Source organism: Mustela lutreola, chromosome 6, assembly GCF_030435805.1.
Source record: "Mustela lutreola isolate mMusLut2 chromosome 6, mMusLut2.pri, whole genome shotgun sequence".
NCBI classification, from domain to species: Eukaryota; Metazoa; Chordata; class Mammalia; order Carnivora; family Mustelidae; genus Mustela; species Mustela lutreola.
This window is the reverse complement of record NC_081295.1, coordinates 102,848,977-102,872,862: the sequence shown is the minus strand read 5'-3', so window position 1 is coordinate 102,872,862 and position 23,886 is coordinate 102,848,977. Positions and strand designations below refer to the sequence as shown.

Genomic DNA, 23,886 nt, shown 5'->3' with positions numbered 1-23,886 from the left:
TGCCAGATGTGCTTTTAAATACCAGACACTAATTACAGATAGTAAAATATGGCTAAAATGATACAAAATATTTTTGTAAAAGCAGAAAATCAGTTTATTACTCCTTGTGAGTGCCAAAAGAGTATTCTGTACTCTAAGACCTTGAGGCCATGTACGATGATAGCTAACTAAGATCATGGGTATTTTGTAGTCATGGCCCTGACACTTAGCACCTGTGTGATTTTTGGGCCTAGTATTTAACTTTTTAAAGCTTAGTTTGTCCATCTGTCAAGTGGGGATCATAGGACCTACTTCTTTGTGTGGTCAGGAAGGTTAAGTAGAATAACTCAAACCCCTCAGCATAGTGCCTGACAGAAGTACTCCACTTAACTTTGTTATTATCATAAGTATACTATTCTCCCTATTTCTAAGCTTTTTTACACTTGAGACTTGGATGTCTGTCTTTTGGAAAACACATCACTACTTTATGTTTTGGATTTATTTAGAGGGAGAGAGAGCACGCACATGTGAGCAGGGGTGGGGGCAGAGGGAGAAGGAGAGAGAAAGAGTCGTAAGGAGACTCTGTGCTGAGCCTGGAGCCCCACATGGGGCTTGATCCCCCAACCCTGAGATCATGACCTGAGGTGAATTGAAGAGTCAGATGGTTATCTGACTGAGCCACCCATGTGCCCCACCTTACTACTTTAGGTGAGGTATCCTCTGTACAGCCTGGGTCATGAAGAGGCACATCCAGATTTTCACCATTGTTCACACTGGGCTGAGGGAGAAGAAAGTGTGGATGCTGGGGATGGTCTCTCTTAGAGCTGGCAGTAACATTGGCCTTTGGGAGGAATACCTTGTGACTGTAAGTGTTGCTGTGGAGTCTGCAAGATGATCCTCCTCTGCCATATGGCATAGTCCCAGAAGGTCACTGTGATGGTTTGGTGGGATTGAGGCTATCTTCCAGTCTTGTTTGCAGCTATCGGTGGTTTGTCTTGAGCTCCTGGGTTTAGCAATTGCAGAGATCTTTTTGGTCAGGGCCACCGATAGCCCATTAGGACAGCTTTGCGAAAATTAGAACATAGCTGTGTCAATGGGCAGATGCAGCCCTGGGTTTCAGTATCGATTTGCTTCATCAGCTAGGTTTCCCTGTGCAGTTGCAGCCCGCACTTTGGTGCATTTGTGTAGGGTATGCATGAATCCATCCATCCCACAAATATGTCTTAGTTCTTTCTGTGGTTTAAACTAGATCCTGGTGATGCAGTGATAAATTAATTATGATCCTTGTCCTCAAGGACTCATAATCGCTTAGCAAATTTCTCCGTGGATGCTCCCCTTGTCAGGGTCAGTTGCATTACCATGTAGGTCCTAAACCTCTTTTATTGCTATGTGTAGTAGGTGCTTTAAGGAGGTTGTTGTGTTTGTAATCTGGTCAGTTGCCCCCACATCTAGTAGTCTGAAGGTCTATTATTTGTGTCTGTGGTTAGATCTATGTTCTCAAAATTGTGGTGAGTTCTACATACATGACGTATGTAAGTAAGTTACTACAGAGTGTTTGGACTTAATACATAGTCTATTAAATAAAAAACTGAACCAAACAAAAACTATGTTGAATTGAATTCAATTGACTGACGCTTGACAGAGGGAAGTTATGGAGGCACTGGGAAATCAGAATCAATTCTTTTTAGACTACACATGTCAGAACCCTGGGGAAAAAAAATGTGATTATTTTTGATCTCTGTTTCATTCTAAATTAGTTAAATGAATGTCTGGCCAATTACCGATACAGGATAGTTAGAGCCATTTGTGCATCTGTGTTTCCTTAGCTATGTCTCTAAATATTTTTAATTTTTAGCTCAGGAGTGTAATTTCACATTGGACAACTTTTAGCCAGACTCATCCCATTATTAAATGCTAAGCTTGAGTAATGCAACAAGTTTGTGCATTTTAAATGTTTCTGCATCATCTTGGATATGGCTGCCAAGTTGAATTTGAAATTTCCCTTCTAGTAACCTGCCATCTTTTTGGACCTTGAGCCTAAAGCAGCATAAGACTAGAGAAGCAATGATAATTTCACATTTTCGAATTTAACTTAAATTCTAACAACTTAAATTTAAAAAATAAATATGTGTACGCTTTCTGTTTTATCCCCTCTTCCAGTTTATCCTCAAAGATGAGCATTTATCATGAGCTGGAGAAGAAATTTTTTTCCTTCTATTCCTTTCTTTCACTGTCTTAGTACTGCCAGTCTTTCGATAAGGCTGGACTGTTGCACCCAACCCAGTATCCTCAAGGAGTGCACTTGTACAGAGCTATAGTATTTTTAGGCTGCAGGGAAGAGGAATGTGTAGCCTTGCTTGTCTACAGTGTAAGACTTTGCTAATCTTTACTACTCTGTAGAGAATTTCATATTTTGACTTTTTCCCTTCAAAATCTGGGATCTCTGTTTTCCTAGAGGCATCTATTGATATGATATGTTCTGTGGTAAAAGGGGAAAGGAAGAAGGCATGTTTTACTACCTTCAAAATATGCAGGAATGGGTTTCAGTCAGTTTCTTAATTTTTTTTTTTTTTTAAGATTTTTATTTGTTTGACAGAGAGGACGTGAGTGCGAGCAGGCTGAGTGGCAGGGAGAGGGGGCAAATTCCCTGTGGAGCAAAGAGCTCCGAGGAGCAAAGACGGCTTGATCCCAGGACTCTGGGTTATAACCTGAATCGAGGGCAGATGTTCAACCTACTGAGTCACCCAGGTGCCCTGGTATCAGTTAGTTTCTAGCATTGTTTTCACTAGGGAGTTGGGAAGTTTTAAATGGAAAAATGCAAGAATTTTGGTATATCAAGCAGGAAGGGAGATATTCTCCCAAGGAAGGCATTATTGTGTATTTCATTATTTTCACAATGAGCAGATGTTGGTGATTACAAAAACACTGGCTGTGTGCTATATGAAGGGGAAAAAGAAGAGAGAGAGAGAGAGAGAGAGAGAGAGAGAGAAATGATGAGTCAGCAAGTTTTAATTCAGTGTCTACCAGGGTGCCTGGCAGATTGAGGTTGGTTATGACCCCAGGTTGCTTGTGGTACCATTGGGAGATGGACTATTTCAAATATAATTTTTAGGAGGCAAAATAAGAATGTAATGGAGCTCTAAATGGTCTAATACTGGAGATGGGCACTGTGGGAGGTGTGGTCTTGTTTTTTGTCATGCTATGCTTTGTAGAAGAGGTGGAGATTAAACTTGCTTTTTTAAAAATTTATTTATTTATTTATTTGACAGAGAGGTGGTCAGAGAGGGAACACAAGCAGGGGACTGGGAGCAAGAGAAGCAAGATTCCCACTGAGTAAGGAGCCCAATGAGGGGTTCAACCCCAGGACCCTGGGATCCTGACCTGAGCCGAAGGCAGATGCTTGACTACTGAGCCACCCAGGTGCTCTAAATCTGCTTCTTGAAGCCTGGGTTCAGTTTGGACAAATGATTGGTTTAAACACTCTAGTCAATGTAAGTCATAGGGCTGGAAGTTATTTTATGAATAATTATTGTTTACTGTATAAATATTGTTGATACCAATAATGCTTATCGCAATAGCGTACTTAATGAACATATTGCCCTATTCCAGACACCTCCAGTGATGGGAAACTTTCAGTTTGAGGGATATCCCCATCTATTAAAACCTTTTTAAAATGAAATTAAACTGAAAACTTCCTTCCTGGAGTTTCCAGGCATCAGTCCTAATTCTGTACTCTGGGAGTGATGGGGAGAAGCCTAATATCTTTTCCTCGTGGCAGTCTTGCCAGTATTTGAAGACAAGTGGGACATCATATTCTAAAACTGCTGCTTTTTTTTTTTTTTTTTGCAGTGGTTTGCATTTATGTCTCCAGTCTGGTCAGCCTTGTCTAGATCCACTGAGGTTTGATTCTTCCTGATCATAGGGTTGCTGAATGGAGAGGGTGTAGCCCAGAAGCAAACGAATTGTTGGGCGTCCAGTTGACAATAATGACTGCAGTTTACCATTAGCTAAGACCTTGTAGACTCCTCAGATCTCCTGCTGTGAAGCCAGCAGCTTCCTATTGAGCATTCTATAATCCAGATTTTGGCTCCCAGGACTTTCGTGTGTTTCCATTGAATTTTATCTTGTGGCAGTTGGCCCATTATTTATCCAGGTGAGATCTTTCAGTAAGGTCTTTCATTCAGTCAGAGATCATTCTTAGCTCTGCTTTGTGTGGAGTTGTGATTTGCAGGTCATGGTTGCCCTTACCCAAATGAAGAGTAACCAGTTAACTGGACAGGGCAAGTGTCAGTATTCTAAAAACATCACTAGAAATCTCCCACCATGTTGGCATCAGGTCTTAACTCTCCACTGGGGAGCCATTTAGTTTTATATTAAGCTTACATTTCATCTGTTCTCATTTTGAAATCTCTTGAGCAGAGTATTCATCTGATGACATCTTAGTATGCCCATCAGAGAAGTCCAGGTCAGTCTGATATGACTTACTCTTGGCACTTAACAAGTGTTGTAGGTGGGTTTCTTGTAAGCAGCATGTGGGTAGACTTAAAAAAACAATAAAAAAACAACCCATCCCCCCCCCCAAAAAAAAAAAAATCCACACTGGGGCACCTAAGTAATTCAGGAAGTTGAGTGTCAGACTCTTGGCTTCTGCTCGGGTCATGGTCTCAAGGTCCTGGGATCAAGCCCCAATCTCAGGCTCTGCACTCAGCTCTCAGCTTGGAGTCTGCCTGAGATTCTCTTTCTCTGTACCTCCGTCTGCTTGCACTCTCTATCTCTCTAAATAAGTAAAATCTTAAAAACAAACAAACAAACAAAACCCAACCCTACAGGGTGCCTGGGTAGTTCAGTTGTTAAATGTCTGCCTTCAGCTCAAGTCATGATCCCTGGGTCCTGGGATTGAACCCCATGGCGGGCTCCTTGCTCGGTGGGGAGCCTGTTTCTCCCTCTCCCACTCCCCCTGCTTGTGTTCCCTTTCTTGCTATCTCTTTCTCTCAAATAAATAAATAAAATCTTAAAACAAAAACCCTACCATTTGAAATTTCTAAATTCTAAATACCAGAAAACTTTATTATGATTGTTAATATGTTTGGACTCTTTCTTTGCATTGTTTTCTCTTTTTATCATGCTTTCTTGTTCTTCATTATAATTATTACTATTACGTTTTCTATCTTTGTTTGGAATTGTTTCTTTTTCTTCCCTGGAAATTATATTCCTGTTTACATAATGATTGCCATCATCATATTTCTATGTATAAATTAAAACCTAGTTTCCTAGTAATAGCTAGTTGGTAACTATTCCCCTTCCCAGATAATTTGTCCTATTTACATGATTTTTATCACTCTTACCACCCTCCATCTCTCTCTTCCCATCAGCTTCCAGTGTGAGAGCTTGTGTTTTATTGCTAGAATGTTATTAACTTTTTTTCCAATAACACTTTTATTTTTTATTATTTTAAGATTTTATTTGTCAGAGGGAGAACACAAGCAGGGGGAGCGGCAGGCAGAACAGGCAGAGGGAGAAGTAGGCTCCCCGCTGAGCAAGGAGCCCCATACGGGACTTGATCCCAGGACCTCAGGAGGATGACCTGAGCTGAAGCAGTCACTTAACTGACTGAGCCACCCAGGCGTCCCTCCAGTAGAGGGAAGTTTATTTTGGAGGAATGTTAAGGGTAGGTGGAAGGTTTTGTTAATTAATTCTATCTCATAACTAACTCTTAGTTTTGTGTATCTTAGGGTAATTTTTTTGGAGACACTAATTGGTATCCTTTCTGTCTCCTCTCTCCTTCCACCCTCTGGAAACACTTAGGATTTTTTTTTTCTTTTTCCTTTGAGTTAGTATATTTTCACCAATATGTATCTAAAAAGGCATGTATTTCCCCTCACCCCCCCCCACATTCAAGCAGTTTGTAACTTGGGAGATCCTTTCGGTCTGAAGATTCAGATCTTTATTTAGCTTTGAATACTTTTCTTCCATTATTTCCTCATATGTTTTATTTTTTTTCCTTCTGAAAACTTTTTAAATATTTTGTAAGATTAGTATCCTTTTGAATTGTAATCTGATAGAATTCTTCAACTTGATTTTCCATCTCACTACTTCCCTCTTCAGTTATTCTCATATGTCTCTCAATATGTTAATGTATATATTCAAATATTCTCAAATGTGTCTCTGAATATATTAAGTACCTTTAAGCTGCTTATCTTTTTAGTGAATTAACTCTGTTTCTGTTGATGTTAGTTACTGTATTTGCTATTTTTTTTCAAAAGATTTTATTTACTTACTTGACAGAGAGAGAGATCATAAGTAGGCACAGAGACAGACAGAGAGAGATGGGGAAGTAGACTCCCTGCTGAGAAAGGAGCTCCATGTGGGGCTTGATCCCAGGACCCTGAGATTATGACCTGAGCTGAAGGCAGAAGCCTAACCCACTGAGCCATCCAGGCGCCCCTGTATTTGCTATTTTTGTGTCTTCTTCCATGATGGTAGTTTTTATTGAATATTTGTTCATATCTTTATGTTTGCAATTTCATGTTTACTGCCAGATGGATTTTTTTCCCATTTCCATAGCTTGCCCCAAATGATTGTGGAGTTGGGTAGTGTCTAATGTCTTCTGGACATGGCTATTTGCTGTTTCTTTTGGGTTTTCTAGTGGCACACCTACCTGAAACCTGCTTTGCTAAACCAGTCTAAGAACCCATACTCATGGCTTCCTGTAGCTACAAATAGAAAAGAATTGTATAATCTCTAAGAGGCCACTTGTTCTTCCTCATTTGTGCAAACCACTTCCAACTCTATCTTGGAACTTTCTTTACTCCTGATCTGAGAATACTTTTTCTTCTAGCTCTGACTAATATGGTTCTTCTGACCTTACCAGAAATAGAGGGCATGGAGTTGTGAAGGCATCATGTTCAGTGTTAATCCAATAATATTCTAAAACACCTGTAATTGGGAGCAGAAGTCATTTTGGTACCTGCTCTATTACTTCTGCTATGAAATGAGCATTTTGCACCAGGAAGTATGTGGATAGTCATAATTGTTCCTTAGGGCCATTGGGTAATAAGGCTTTAGGGATCTTGTTTGTAATTTCTCCTGAGCAGCATTTGGATGATGTAGGAAAATAAGAGCATCTCCATTTGGATAAGGTCTGACATATTGTAATTCTGAGACTATACTTGGCACTTGCTAGAGAAATGTCAGTTTTCCAGCATGAACCAAGTCCAGTGCAGCTGTTTATGCTTTCGACCATTGAATTAGAAAAATCTCTATAATAGAGTGTAACCAACCAACTTTGGAGGGAGCAGTGAGTTATGAGAATTTCCCACCTCATGAATTTCTTGCATTGTAGATGGCAAATTTGGTAATAATAATACAATCTTGAGTTTGTGTATTGTGAGCCCTTTTAGGGCTCCTTTCTGCAAGAATTTTTATAAATATTTAATGACATTGTCACCTCCTATAATTCATTCTCTTTTTCACACTAGTCTTATATAGCAGGAGTTTAAAAATGCTGTTTTAAACAAAACATAGTCTTCTCATTTGCTAAGGTATGAATCAATGTATTTACAAACAAAAATGTTTTCTAGTTCTCTTGAGTTTGTTTTTTTACTCCTAGGAAAGTTTCATTGTTTACTCAGTTTGAAGTACGTTATTGCCAATTTCCAGAGTGCCAGGCATTGTTTTATTCAAGTAGAAGAATAAAACACATTCCAATGCATTTTCCCCAACTCTCCACCACTTAAGAATATCTGTGCTAGTTGTTTCTTGCCATCCAGTTGGCTGATAATCCAAATTTGACTGGTATTTATTTGTTGACATTGTGTGTGTGTCTGTGTATGTGTGTATTGGGGAGAACAATGCTAGTTTAAGAAATTCCACATTTTAGGATTCAAAACCATACCATCAGCATTTAGTTGGATTTATACAGTGGTTTTCATTTGTTAAAAAGGAGGAGGATTTTCAGGGAATTGTTTTTGTCTGATAGCAATAAAAAGAGAAGCTCCCATGAAAAATGAGAATGACCAGAATGATACTGTGCATATTTTTGGAGCTCTTTGGATGTAATAGAAATGTTCTGGGTGTGGTAATTTTGTTTATAAGAAGTTAATTGATAGACAACTCATAATAGGATATCCAGTTTGGAATAATGAAAAGAAATGACCTTTTTTGGTTTGTTTAAAGAAGCTAATTATTAACATTGCACTGAATGGAATAATTAGGTAAATTACTTAAGAGAATGGAACTGCAGCAAATTTGAAATGGAGGAGAGCCTCCAACGTACTCTATCTCCTCACTCCATGGATTTGTTTAGAGGAGAGGCTGAAATCCTGTCAGCTTCGTTTCCTTGCTCAGATTCTTGCAGTGTCTTAGAGGCCTTGTTGCGGTATAGATGGTCCCACTGCCAGTAGGAACCTCTTTTCCCCACACCTTGCTGAATCAGGCCAGGAAGGAAAAGAATATTGTGACTCATCACTTCTAAACTAGTTACTGTTACTGAACTGAATATAACGCTTCCTTAATTAACAAACACAGGATGTTCATCATTTTTCCATACCAGAGCTTCCTCTTATATGCTACAAAAATTGCCCACTAGTTTATTTTTGAGGATGGTCTTTCCACTTTCCGTTCTTTAAAATGCACTTAGTCATGTTTTCTTTGGTGTCTTTGAATGTCAGGATGGTAGATGATATTAGTTCACATTGACTCCTTTTTTCCTCAGGAAATCTCTCTGGCATACCTAGTGAGTGGCAGTGGAGCCATCTGGGAGGTAAAAGAAGATTGTACCACACGAGGCATTGTGTTGTTCTTGGCAGTTTAACCAGTATTTTCCCTGTAGAAACAAAGGCTGGCTTTTGAACTAACTGGCAGTGCTATGTGGAGGGTAGCTAGGAACAAGTATGGGAGGGTCTGTGGGGGCAGGGCTGAAAATACTGAAACTGGTTGAAACTCTTGCATTTAAGTAAGCACTTAAAAACATTTCACATGGATGACAGAAAGTAAGAGTGAGAATTCATTTTGGAAATGAGAAATTTGAAATTAAATTGATAGACATTGTACTTTCTTCATAGACTAACAGAGAGAGCTAGAGTGCATAGTTCGAATTTGTATCTTCTTCTTCTTCTTCTTCTTTTTTTTTTTTTTTTTGTCAGAAAGAGCGAGCACGGGCAGACAGAGTGGCAGGCAGAGGCAGAGGGAGAAGCAGGCTTCCTGCTGAGCAAGGAGCCCTATGTGGGACTCCATCCCAGGACCCTGGGATCATGACCTGAGCAGAAGGCAGCCGCTTAACCAATTGAGCCACTCAGGCATCCCTGAATTTGTATTTTCTTATTTGAAAATAAAAAGTGGGATATGGAAAATTGGGAATATTAAGTCTGTGATGAAAGTTAGATACAGTAGGTATTTTGCAGTTTTAAAATGCATTCTTTTTTTTTTTGTTGTTTATTAAAGATTTTTATTTATTTGGCAGACAGACCACAGTAGGCAGAGAGGCAGGCAGAAAGAGAGAGGAGGAGGAGGCAGGCTCCCTGCTGAGCAGAGAGCCCGATGTGAGGCTCGATCCCAGGACCCTGGGATCATGACCTGAGCCGGCGGCTTTAACCACTGAGCCACCCAGGCGCCCCTTAAAATGCATTCTTAAACATTAAAACATAAGCCTGTTAAAATCATTCATGACAATGTTTTATAAGTTAATAGCAATACAAATTGAAAAAAGTTGTATTACCATTCATCTTCGTCACGGATGCCCTTTAAATTAATGTAAGAATTTTGTGTCTTCTTAACCAATAAAGTGAGGATCTGTATAGTTAAGGGAAAGGTTTTGAAGCTTGAAATCTGTTAGAAATAAAAAATAATGAAACTAATATTTAGAAGGTGGTAAAAATATGTTGCTTCATGATATTTCTTAATTGATTTATTACTGAGAGAGCATTATACTAAAGAGTAAAAATTGGATGGTTCTTTGAGACCTATACCATGGAGGAATATCAGGTTTCCCCAATCTTTTGCAGTAGTCTGAAACATTAGCTTTGAAGAGCCCAACATGGAAATTATTATGTTTCTGTCTATCTCGCTGAGTTAAGGGCACCCACAGAATGATGGTTTCCCACATTTTTTCACAGAACCTACAGGAAGATATTTCACATTGTGACACATCTGTATTTATTTGATAGATGTGTACCAAATATTGTTTCATGGTAAATATCTACCCTTTCTACATGTGTTATGTTCTGACAATTCCCCTTAAATTCCATTATATTAAAAACACTGCTCATCTAAATGGATTTCACAATCTACTCATGGGGGTCATGGTTTTCAGTTTTGAACACTACTCTAGAAATAACTCCATAATTTTTCCGGGGGGGGGCAGGACTGCTGAATAGTAGTTATATGTGATCATCATAATCTCTGTTGGCCAAATATATTTCAGGTACATAGTAGGTTTACATTTCCTGGCTCCACGTTCATTCTGACCAATTAGTTCAGTGGAAATTGACATGTGTTTCTGGACTGGAGCATATAATTGCCAGTCAGAGACATTCTAGGGCTCTTTACCTCTGCCATGGCAAGTGACCATGCTCCTCAGAATGGATCCTAAAACGAATGTGGAGCAGAACCCCCAGCCAGCCCATAGTGGACACATAGTATGAGCAAAAACCAAACCTTTGTTGTTACAAGGCATTACAGTTTTTGGAAATACTTGCTATTTAGCATAGCCTAACATCTCCTGTTTGGTAGAGGATAATTATGTGTCTGCTAGTGGTGGGAGAGAGCCTCTTTTCCAAAATATTAGCTTTGCCCCAAAACATATACAAGATTAAAAACAAGTTTATGATTTCTGATTTTAAAACCTATGTTCTTCATAGAAAGATTGGGAAAACAATGAAAAAAATTATATATTTATAATGCTACTATCTGGAGGGATGAATTTTTGACATTTCTATGTAAAAAATAGTTTTTTGCCATTAGCTTAGTAAATAGAGTTTTATATTTTGTTTTTTTCTTATTTTTTATGTCATTAAATATTCTTGGAACAAATGAATTTCATACCTCTATAACACTTCATCATAAAGATGAACCAGTATTTTCAAAATTAGTCTTGTACTGTTGTTACATGTTTAAGTTTTGTTCAATCTAAAGAATTTTAAAGGACAAAAATCTTGGCCCCTTGCACTCATAAGCAAATCGTAAGCCAGAGTGGGTCCATATCCATTCACCCTGTTTAGCATCAGTTGTATCTCCCATAACTGCACTCCTGGGACACGGTAAGTTAGTGTACTCAGCTGCCAAGTAAACAGTGTACATGCTGTGTATGAAGCTTATACTTTATTTTTTTAAAAAGCTAATAAGCTTTTAATTTTCTCTCCTATATCTCCCAGCAAACAAATTCAGTTTTCCTTTTGAGGTCTTTCTTTCAGGAAAGCACATTGCAGTCCACTACATGCATAAGCCAGAGGCTAGGGTCATTCTCATTTCACCTCCCCACATTGATCATATTGATATAATCAATCAAACGGCCTGTTTTTTACTCCTGAATATCTCTCACCCCTCTTCTTGCTCCCTCTGTTGTGCATCAGGCCCCCACTGCCTCTCTGTGTCCCTTCTGATTTTCCTTCTGCTGCCATAGTGAGCTTTCTAAAATGTGAACCAGATTATGTCACTCCCTGCTTAAAATCCTTCTGGAATCCTAGAATGAGCTTTACAGACAAAATTGATTCTTCTTTATTTGATTTAAAAGGCCCTTCATGATTTGGTTCCTGAGTACCCTCCCCATCATTGTGATTCATTTCCCTCACCTCCTGCTAGGCTCTGAATTGTGGGACTTAAGGGTGGGACTTGGATCTGATAGGAATAGTGTTCTTACAGGAAGAGACACCAGAGAACTTACCCTGCTCCCTCCCTTCTTCCCCCACAAAGTAGAGGCCTAGTGAAGACACAGCCAGCAAGATGGCACCCAGCTGTAGCAAGGTCTCACCAGAGCATGCTGGCATCTGGATCTCAGACTTACAGTCTCCAGAACTGTGAGAAAATAAAAGGCTGTTGTTTAGACCACCTAGGCTATGGTATTTTGTTATGGCAGCCTGAGAAGACTAAGACACCGCCTCCCACCCCTCACTGGTACCTTAGTCCAAACACCTTTATTTCAGGAATGCTGTTTCACTGATTGCACCTTGCTCCTTAATGTTCCCAGGTACCATCCTGGTTCTCCTTCCAGTCACAGGGCAAACTCTAGCTCTTCCTGGAAAACTTTCCCATCTCCTCTCTGCCAGGCAGATTTAGTATTTATTTCTCAGAGCCTCCCTTTACATCTTGCCCACACCTTCATTAACTTCCTTGCTCTTCTATGGTAACTGCATATTTGATGTCCTTCTTCCACATCCTACATTTTTTGAGGCCCTTAACTATGCTTTTTCATCTTTGGATCCTCCATGCTTAGCACATTGCCTGAAAAGTATTAGGTGCTCATAAATATTGGTGAATGAATAGACAAATAATAGTGGTAGTTATTCATTTGTTAACTTTTATCTCTTGAATATTTTCCCCTCTCTTTTATAATCTAAACAACCAAGCTTCATGTATTCTTTTTATCAAAACCAGCTGTCAAGACAGGATTTGAAATTCATTTACACTGAAGTATAAATAACTGATAACAGTTTATGTCTCCCAAGGGAATTTCCATTTTAGCAGGGATGGAATTCTTAATTGAAAGAAATAAATCTTGGTGGGATTTCAGGCTTAACAAGCATATAGGATTGGTTTTAATTTGGGGGGGTGGGCATGGGGCTTAAGAAGTTTTTTCCTGCTCAAATTCAAACACCATAGGCTTTGCTTAAACATGAGACCAAGCCTCTTACCTGCTGGTTCACAGAATAAATTGGCATGCCAGATTACACAGCAGATTCATTTTTGTTTCTATTGCACATAGAACTTCACATCTGGTAAGCCTTTGCACATAAAATGGGCATCTGCCAAGAACTGTGGTTTCCTAGTGCATCCCAGTGACTCTGAGTCAGGGTCACAAACCAGCTTTGCAGAGTTTTGGTGGTCTGGAACTGCATTCTGCTTTTAGTTATTGAGAAAGAGTTACTCTTTTTGTCCCTTTGAAGACCCTCCGTGTCACTGTTGTAAGCTTGGAAAAGCACTTGGGTGAGTCCAAGTCCATTCAACTGTTGGTGGGCTCCCCGTATAGAAGCCATCCCACAGGGATGAGACTCTTATATACTTAAAAAAAAAAAAAAATCTCCACAGAAAGTATTCCCCAGTGTTTCTCAGTGACTCATGATCATGTCTCATAAGTTTCATCCAAAGTTTCATTCTCAAACTAACTTAAATCTTGCCTAATTTAGTTGTGTCACCTTTTTCTGTTCTTTGTGGAAGTGAAGAGCATCTGATTTTTCATATAAACTGCAATACTGGAGTTACTGAGCAGTACACTGTCCCATAAAAGCAAAGCAAACCAAAGAGCACCATCACAAAAACAATTCAACTTAAATTAAGTTAGGAAAATGGGGTTTCCTGAATACAATGTGACTCAAACCAGACCAGCTAGTTAGCAAGTTTGCCAGTTAAGACTGGAAGTCTGACATTTTGGTGTGTTTATATGGTCAACATCGCCAATGAATTCTGTCCTAAAAAGCCAGGTAACATTAATATAGTTGAATAACTATGTAATGGGGCATTTGGTAAAAAGTTACCTTTCTCTGGTTCCAAGAAAGAAATAATATTAAATTCCTGTTATTCTAGGTGAGGAAATCAAAGTGACTTATCTTGGTACATTGTTGACTGTAAAATATAACAGGTTAGGGTCTCTATGCCTGGTAGCTTCATGAATGAATTAACCATTGGTAATATTTCTGATCTAGGGTTTAAAAAGTAAAATTCAACATAGATGGGGCTGGAGGAGATTATGCTGAGTGAAATAAGTCAAGCAGAGAAAGCCAATTATCATATGGTTTCACTTACTTGTGGAGCATAAGGAATAACATAGAGGACATTGGGAAGAGAGGAGTAGGGAATTGGGGGAAATCAGAGGGAGACATGAACCATGAGAGACTGTGGACTCTGAGAAACAAACTGAGGGTTTTGGAGGGGAGGGGTGTAGAGGGTTGGGTGAGTGGGTGGTGGGTATTAAGGAGGGGACGTACTGCCTGGAGCCCTGGGAGTGATGCATAAACAACAAATCTTGGAACACTGAAAAAAAATAAAATAAAGTTTAAATTAAAAAAATGAAAAGTAAAATTCAAGACCTATAGATTCTTTAAACAATTCCATTTAGTATTTGTATTCTGTAAATAGTTCTGTTTAGTATTTGTACTTTGTTGATTCTTGGGAAGGCTATTTGAAATAAGTAGAAAAAAGATCACAAAATAGCAGGCATAATACTTATAACTTCTAAAAATATGTTTTAGAGATTTAAAATTAAAAAAAGAAAAAAAATTAAAGATAAGATACCTTTTAAAAATTTTTATTTTATTTTTTCAGTGTTCCAGAATTCATTGTTTATGCACCACACCCAGCGCTCCATGCAATAAGCCCCCTCCTTAATACCCACTACCAGGCTCACCAACCCCCCACACTCCTCCCCTCCAAAACCCTCAGTTTGTTTCTCAGAGTCCACAGTCTCTCATGGTTTGTCTCCCCCTCCGATTTCTCCCAACTCCCTTCTCCTCTCCATCTTCCAATGTAAGACACTCTCTTAGTGATTAATATATTGAAAAGGTAAAGGCCATAATTAAATTTCAAAATTTTACCTGTGATCCTATCAGTGATATATTCTTACCCTTTGAGGTTCTTTCCATTAAAATGATCTTCTAGTGTCAAGGCCCTCACCAGATTCTTTTACGATGTGGTTTCTTTCTTGCTTTCTTTTTTTAAAAAATCATTTGATACAGAGAGAGCATGAGCAGAGAGAGAGGCAGAGGGAGAGGAAGAAGCAGACTCCCCGCTGATCAAGGAGCCCAACGTGGGGCTCAATCCCAGGACCCTGGGATCATGACCTGAGCCAAAGGCAGATGCTTAACCATCTGAGCCACCCAGGTGCCCCAATGTGTTTTCTTTTCATTGAGTCTCTGAAAACCACAGCTCCTTTGGCCGGGGACAAGCTGAGAATTCACTCAAGGGGCAACCTTTAGGCCTCCAAATACCAGGTCACCACTATGAGAGTAGGTCTTTTTGGCTCTCATTTCACCTGTTATGGTAGGTTCCCGCTGTACTTGAGCAGAGAGCCTGGCTAACTTAACAGTTTCAAGTTTCTTTACTATGAACCAGTGGCGACCAGGACAGGGAAAGTTCTGTAAAGTGTTTCAGGCGGTTGAGTTATTGAGTCCTTGCCTCACTCAGCAGCAGGTGTTCTGAACCAATGAGGATGGGTTGGTCTAGTGCTTAGTTTCTTGGGAACTCTGAGTCTCAAAATGATTTAAAAAACTGGCCATTTCATACAGAGGAGGTCGTTAGCTTTAATAGAAGCCTTATTGTAACTTGCATGATGTTGAAGGAAAATGGAATATTTTAAGGGTTTTGAGGGGGGGAATTTAAATTGTGGCTTTTAAGGAGTCAGTGGTGTTTAGACTAATTTAGTGGTTAGAGTGATTTTATTTTTAGTATTTGACAAAAGGGAAATCTCTTCTTGATTTTTTTTCTCCCCCAAGGGTTGGGATTATGTCTTTCCCTGTTTATTGTCTTAATTGTGGGTTTTTTTTTTTTTTTTTTTTTTTTTTTAATGCTGAGATTTACTTTGCATGGTAGCTTAAGGGCCTTACTGTTCTTCATCATCATCAGTTTTGAGAAAGTTAGGAAAAGTGGTTGGTATGATTTGGTTCACTGGTTGTGATAGTTAAAGCAGTACTTTTTGTTAAATACATTTATATAATACAGTAACATAGAAAGGGATACTGTCCAACAATAATATTTCAGGCTGGCTGTCCAAATGAAATCTGTCATTATTTTAATCAAATGGCTCATATTGATGTGTTTTTTCCAGTAATGGTAAAATAGAGCAATGTCAGGAAAACAACAGTCCCATAGTGTCACTGTTTCTATGTTTTGATTTGGTCAAATCTATTGATTCTTAGAAACAATCCAATTTTTTTGATATATAAATATGATTTTTTTGTTTATGTCCACCCTGTTCCAAAGAGATTGGGACTTGTTAAGCAGTAGTCACTTACTGAAATTAGGTATAGGTATCAGAATGGAAAATATTAAAATAATCAGTATTTTTTGTGTTAACTGTGTCTAACACAAAGTATAGACTGTAATGTACACTTTTGTTAAAGAAAATTATAAATCTGTATAATCATGGAGTTTGGTTATAAATAGTGATTTGTGCTCTTCATTTAACATTTGTAATTATTGTGCACCTACTGTGTTTATCAAGAATTGTGAAGACGGTTGCCTGGGTGGCTCAGTGGGTTAAAGTCTCTGCCTTTGGCTCAGGTCATGATCTCAGGGTCCTGGGATCAAGCCCTGCATTGGGATTTCTGCTCAGCAGGGAGCCTGCTTACCCCTCTCTCTTTGCCTGCCTCTCTGCCTACTTGTGATTTCTCTCTGTGTCAAATAAACAAATAAAAATCTTGAAAAAAACCAACAAACCCAGCAAAAACAAAACAAAACAAAACAAAAAACTGTGAAGAGTCTGAGATTTTACCCTAAGTGCAATCTTAACAAGCTAGTCTGCTACAGTTTTAGGTTGGAAGAGAGGAGACTCTTGGGTCAGAGGTAAAGCATTTTATTACAACACAGCAGACAGCATGAATTCCATATCTGCACTGGTTCTTCTTGCCCCTCAAGTCCCACGAGAGCCGTGTGGAGGGATGCAGGTGGCTACTAGCATACATGGAGGTTAATGTCACAGCTGAGGAATTCTGAGCTTAAGAAATCCCTGTTATAAAAAGGGTGCTAGCAGACGTGTCCAGCGTTTGTACTGGAGGGGAACTCATAGTTATTATATGAGTCAGGAATCAAATTCTGGCTTCATCCCAGGAGGGAGACGCTATCTCCCAAGGCTGTTGGGGAGCTCTTCCACCATCCTTGGAAATAGTTCAGAACAAAAGATGGTTCAAAAGGTGCAGAAATACCATGCAGAATTGTCTCCCAACACTTTACAGTGGAAAAATCAGTTAAAATGCAAGATTTTAATATTTTTTCGCATATCAGTTAATTTAGTTCTTATCAGGTGGAAATGTTTTCAGTGATTGTCAAGAGGAGCTATGGTGCATTTTGTTACTCTGGAAATAGCTAATGATATCACATTTCTGAGCATCTTTGATTTAAGGGTAGTTTGCCATGAATGCATTGTGCAAATATAGTTTTACACAGATTAAAATTTTTATATAGTTTAACTTAGAATTATTCCTTCACTGTTGAAAGACCAGTTAATAACTTTACTTATCAAAAACCACTTACTGGTGGCCTCCAGGAAATTTTTTTTTAAAATTTTATTTATTTGACAGAGAGAGATCACAAGTAGGCAGTGAGGCAGGCAGAGAGAGAGGAGGCAGGCTCCTTGCTGAGCAGAGAGCCCGATACGGGGCTCGATCCCAGGACCCTGAGATCATGACCTGAGCTGAAGGCAGAGGCTTGAAACCACTGAGCCACCCAGGCGCCCCCAGGAAATTTTAATTGTTTGCGTCCATATATGGAAAAATGACATAAACTTAACACCTAAATTTTTAGAAGAATTTCATATATATTTTTATTTTTAAAATTCAATGGTTATCTGGAAAAGCAAAAAAAAAAAAAATTGGTGTTTCTGCAAGGCACGTTACGAATGAAGAACATTGCTTAGGTATCTAAATAAAGCATGAATAGAAAAGTGTGATAAGGAGTACAGACCTGGGGCGCCTGGGTGGCTCAGTGGGTAAAAGCCTCTGCCCTCAGCTCAGGTCATGATCTCAGGGTCCTGGGATCGAGCCCTGCATTTGGCTCTCTGCTCAGCGGGGAGCCGGCTTCCCTCCCTCTCTCTCTACCTGCCTCTCTGCCTACTTGTGATCTCTGTCAAATAAAATCTTAAAAAAAAAAAAAGAGAGAGAGAGTACAGACCTTTTCCTTCACATTGCCTTCATAGAGGACACTTTTATTCTTCAGTGGAAAGGAACAGATAAAATCTAGACAATAATTAAAGAAGCAAAGAATATAGGAAAAAAACATGTCATTGTCCTCCATTCTACTGATGTTACTGTCAGTTACCGGCAGCCTTTCTTCAAATGAATGCAGCTAATTCATGGACTGATAATCATGAACGCAGTATTGGTAGGTGTGCCGTTTATCTCAGAAGTGAGCGACCCAGCTGCAGTTTAGCCAGGGATTGCAAAAGTTTTATTCCGAATAGACCAAGGATATCTCTTCCCTCTTCCCAATATGTACCTTCTCAGCATTTAATAAAAAATAAATATATGAACCACTCACATGCAATCTCTTTGGTATGAACGAGAATGTAAAGGATGGGAGAAAAATAAAGGGCATAGAATTAGGCCACTTGCCTACCTTTGCCAAAGTCATCAAGGAGGTTTAGTTTTTTTTTTTTGGAATCTGAGAGTTCTGATCTGTGTGATCCACTTTGAAATTTTCTTACTACCTCCTGGGGAGTCCCTGTTTTTGAAGAGTATGATCTTAAACTGAATGAAAATATATCCAATTGACAATCACACAAAAATCCTCTAGGCCGAAAGCCAAAGAATCTTTTTTGTACATGATTTTTTCTGAGCCTTAAATGTAACCAGATGGATTTTCTTTTTGTACTATCCTATTCAACTGATTTAAATGAATGATTTGTCTTCTAGTAGGAAATCTGCATTTCATCAGAGAGATGGATTACATGCCTTAAACTTTTGTCCCTAGAGAAACAGTATTTCTTTTGTATTATATTCTTTGAATGCACTAAAGACTCAGATTGTATAACAGTTTCATAGGTATGAGATTTTGAGCTTTGTAGTTGTATAGATTGAAAAACATGAAAAATATAATCACCTTTACCATGTGAGTGAGTGGAATTTAATGAAAGTCCTCACGGGCAACATGATTATGCTGTTTTAGAGTTAGTTGTATGTGACCCCAGAATAAAATAGAAGAAAAACACTCCCAATTTTAGAAGGATTCTGCTCATGGCCAAAGTAAAAAGCAGGCATACCTGGCTGATTCCATTGGTAGAGCACGTGACTATCTTGAGGTTGTGAGTTTGCTCGCCATGTTGGGGGTAGAGGTTACTTTAAAAAAACAAAAAGCATGGGTGTCTGGGTGACTCAGTGGGTTGAGCCTTTACCTTTGACTCAGGTCATGATCTCAGGGTTCTGGGGCTCTCTGCTCAGCAGGGAGCCTGCTTCCCCCCTCTCTCTGCCTGCATCTCTGGCTACTTGTGGCCTCTCTCTCTGTCAGATAAAACAAAACAACAACAACAACAACAAAAATAAAAAGCAAGTACAAGCCATGAATTGTGTGTGGTGAGTTTTTTATTTGCCTAATTTTTTTTTTTTGGATGAAATATCTGGTCTTATAAAAACATTTGCTTCTGATAGAAGGAAAATCCCCAAAACACTGATAATATGAGAATAGAGCTTATGTCAGGTCTGAAACTGAAAGGCTAACCAACAAATGGAAGTCTTTTTAATATTTTAAACAAACTGATGCTTTTTTACCATAATGCCTTATTCTTTGGGTGAAGGAGTATAAACATGGTTGATTTCTAATATGAAAGCTGAGAACAAAAACAGTTTTATCAAGGCCTCTAATTGCTAATCCTTGAGACAAGTCTCTTTTGACTACATTGGTGATTTTCAAGGGCTTGATTTTGTTCCCCAGTCACATCTGCGAATATTTTTGATTGTCACAACTAGAAGGGAGAACTAATGACATCTAGTATGGTGGAGGTCAGGGATGCTGCAAACATCCTAAAATGCATAGGCTAGACCCCAAGGTAAAGACTTAACTGGTTCCAAATTTCAACCTAAGTTGACAAAGTCTGGACTAAATACACAGTATTGCATTTAATGCAAAAAGACCTAGAACTATGGAATATCAGTTAATAAGCACAGATTTTTGCCTTAAGACTATCATTGAATTGTGGTAGAAAGCAGAGGTCATATGGCCTCAGAGGGACTTTGTGAAGACTTCCGGCTCTGCCTTTGGGTAACTACCTTCCTTTAAATCTCTCTGAACCTCATGGTGCTATTATAAAGTAGAATTAATAGTAGAGTTGCTACTGTAAGGGCTCATAGAATTGAATGAAATAATGTATGTAATTGTTTACTCCATTGTCTGGTCCATATAGGATGTCAGTAAAAATGAGCTGTTATTCAGAGTACTATCAGGAAGAACCTTGTAGCATTTAGGTGGTAGCATCCTTTTCTTTGATGAGTTCAAGCACACTGTGGATAACATCTTGGTTTTCTTCTGACTCTTTATGTGTTTAAATGGCCTTCTATCTTCCTTAGTTATAAAAAACATTCCTAAATACAACATATAATGACTGATGATTTTTCTTGAGTCTTTAGTAAATAAAAAATTTTAGGTTAGGTTAGGTCAGGTAAACAAAGGTAGTGTTGACATCTTCAGTGATATTAAACTTGCCTTGTATTTTGATACTGAGATGTTGATTGTACTTTTTTTTTTTGCATAATATTCCCTTAGATTTCTCTGCTAACTAGTATTAGCTAATTGCTTGGATTCCCTAGGCTATTTTCTGTGTTTCTGTAATATCAGAATTCTTTGTATATCCATTGTATGCTCATTACCTGATACGAGTCATGACTAGCTAGCTATTTATCTCTCCATCTAATGTGACATTTATTAAGTACCTCCTGTATACCAGGTACCCCATGCAATGTTCTGTGCATGTATTATAGCATTTGACAGGTAATAAGTGTCCACTGAATGAGTAAATGAACCAATATATTAACCATAAAAGTAATGTTAATTGAGCTTCTACTATGTATTATGTAGTGATACAGTTTTCATTAAAAATAAAAAAAGCACCTACCCTGTAAAAGCTCATAGTTTTGTTGAAAAATAAATATATATATATATATATATATATATATATATATATATATATAATAAACTTCTACACAGGTGCTTTGATTACAACATCTTCATAATGCTTCAGTGCTTATCAGGCGTGCAATAAGTCAGGTACTTAATACACATTTGATTTAAAAAATCACAAGTTGAGTGACTACAGCAGCAAAATTTTAATCTGAGCAGAAGTCAACTGTTTGACAAAATACTATATTAACTATGTAAATGGAATTTATCTTGAGGATACCACAAAAGATAGGTATGCTTCACTAGAGCAATAGATGTAATAGATGTAATTTTTGCTAATTACTTTTCTGTAAACTGAATCAGGTTTCTTTGTTTTCAATAATTTGAATTTGTAACAGGTTTCACCACTTTGGTTTTGCATTACTCGTCCCATGTAAACTGGCTTTTCAGTGCAGAATTATAATGGAGACAGCCTTCCTTCCTCTAGAATAATTTTTCTCTGCAAGTGAAGTGTCAGTTTTATGATCCTGGCACTAACTCAGTCACTCCAAGAACTTAAAATACATACTAACCAGTTTACTTTTTTTCTTCCTGCTTTCTGTGGGCAGGTAGAAGTGCCAAAATTAGATATGAGACAAAGACAGCACCTTTAATTTTGCTTCAGAATATAAAGTGATTCCAAAATTTAAGAAAGTATGAAATAGTAAATACTAGTTCAAAAACCTCAAACATGTTCAGTATTTTATAATGTATTCAATGTAAAGACAGGAGACACAAAACTTCCAGAATTAAAAGGCATTTCAGGAAGTTATGCAATAGCCCTCACTTCACACAAGGAAAACAGATATTATTTTAAAGTGCTCATGGGGTAGGAACTACACAGTATTGGGTATCAGGCTTTTTCTCCATAACTAAAATGAATGAGGAATGTGTTATTTCCATATAAGAGGAAGCTGCTGTCTGTGGATATAGCACAGCGATAACCCATGTGGTGACTTTTTTACACAGTTAAGGAAGAGCCTTTGGTCTTAAGTGTTATGAGGTGTGTTAAGAACAAAATAATGATATAATTAACAACTTTCATGAAGTTACTCATGACGTGTTTCTTACAGTTTTGTGTTTTCTTTTTCTTTTTCTTTTTTTCAAAGTAAGCTCCTTCTATGCCTAAGAATAATGTTGGAGGACAATTTGGAGCATGAGACTATCAAATATTCATATTCATCAAGTATGTGTTCTCCACTTTGAAAGCAAGGTACTTTAAAGTTTGAGGATCTTCCTCATATTTTGTATCAAGCTAGTGTTGTATAAATGGTTTTAATGCATTCCACTTTAAAGAGAGAAGTGGTAAATTATATTCAGATAACTCTGTAGTAAAGTTCAAGGAATGGGTTAGCTTCTTGTTTGGGGACATAGAATTTTTAATACTTGTATTGCATGTCACAGTCAGTGACATTCTTGAGCACATTTAGTGCTCCTGACAGTGAGATGGAACAGAATTGGCTTCCTATCTCTGTACACATACTGCGACCTCCAGCTCTCAGAGGAGTCCAGTGACCAGGGGAATCATGCATCTGTTGCTTTGTAGAGTCTGTATTGGAGTGGGATTGTTTTGCTTAGTGTTAAAGACCAGATAGAGTAGTTTTGAAGCTTCTGGGATACTGTCTGTAGATAGAAGCCTTCTTTGTGTTCAAGGCACGGGCTGATATCTGCAGGTTACTTCTAGGGCAGTGACATTAAATCTTTACCCAGGTAAGGGAGGCAGGGGGGAGAACACTGTTTTGGAAACCAGTGGGCCATGGTTCCAATATTGGCTTTGTGACTGCATTTGATATTGGTTAGAATAACCTTAATGAGCTCCAGCTTCTTATCTGCTAAACAATGAAATTGGTTGGAAGGTCTTTCTGGTACCTCTCAGTCATTTGGTTCATTAATCTTAAGGGCTATTCCCTTTACTTTTCTCTTAATAGGGAGTTTCTTGTTTGTTCAGTGTATTTAATGTATGCTATTCTGAGTCTCATAGCAAAGCCAGTCCTTAGTTGTTGATGCTGTGGATTCCATAGTTGGGCTGAACTTCTGTTCTACTTCAGTGGTTGAGTGTTAACTGAGAGAAAGCCTTGACTTTATTGATAGTTTGGCTTCAGATGAGCCAGAAGTTGGACTCTATAAAATGAAATCCCCTCTGTATACTGGCCCAATTATTCAGGCAGAGGACATTCAGTGAAACTCATAAATTGTCCTTTCATAGAAATCTTATTTTAATTAAAAAATTAACATCACGCATTTATGACATTTGAGAGTATTACTCTCAAACACTATTTCTTATTTTGAAACAATATATTTTATAATTAGCACTAAACTCTACACCTTAAGAACTTGCACTTAAACTCTATACCTCTAAACTCTAAACTCTATACCTCTTAAAAATAAGGACTGGCCACATATTTTGTAAGAACTCAAAAGATTTGAAGAATATGTATACCACTGAATTTGATATGTTTACTTCTTACAGGAAATACTTGTAAGTTGCTTTGGAAAATGTAATGAGGACTCACCTTCTAAGTATACAAATTTACTATCTTATGTACTTAATTTCCAGGAAGGAATGACTAATTATCTTGTTACTTAGAAATATGAGAGATGTTGAGGTAGAGGACCTCAAATTTTTCATTGTTTTAAAAATATAAATGTGTAGAAAAATGCCACTTAGACTATGTGTTAAGTTTTAGCCTGAGTAAAAAGACACATATTAAGAAAATGCAGCCCTAAGACAGTACAGGTGGTTAAGAACAGGAGTTCAACTGGAATCTTTCCTTGGTACATGCCTTGGTCAGAGGCATTGAATAATGCTGACATAGCATTGGCTCTATACAAATATGAAGCCTTTCACATCTGCGTGAGGTTGATTATAATCGAGTGCTCTGTTGATGATTCCGATGGGTA

The 23,886-nt window shown here is 38.2% G+C and overlaps 1 protein-coding gene across 3 annotated transcripts in view; it reads left to right on the top strand.

Moving 5' to 3' along the window:
* The window catches only part of COL21A1 (collagen type XXI alpha 1 chain), a 181,860-nt gene that overhangs the window by 8,413 nt on the left and 149,561 nt on the right, over positions 1-23,886 (top strand). Inside the window, exon 1 of one of the 3 annotated variants that reach the window (XM_059178293.1) lies at positions 22,179-22,198. The exons of the other annotated variants lie outside the window; for them this stretch is intronic. The gene's annotated coding sequence lies outside the window, so the exon portion shown is untranslated. Of the gene's footprint in view, positions 1-22,178; positions 22,199-23,886 lie in introns of those variants that run through there. 3 annotated transcript variants of the gene reach the window in all.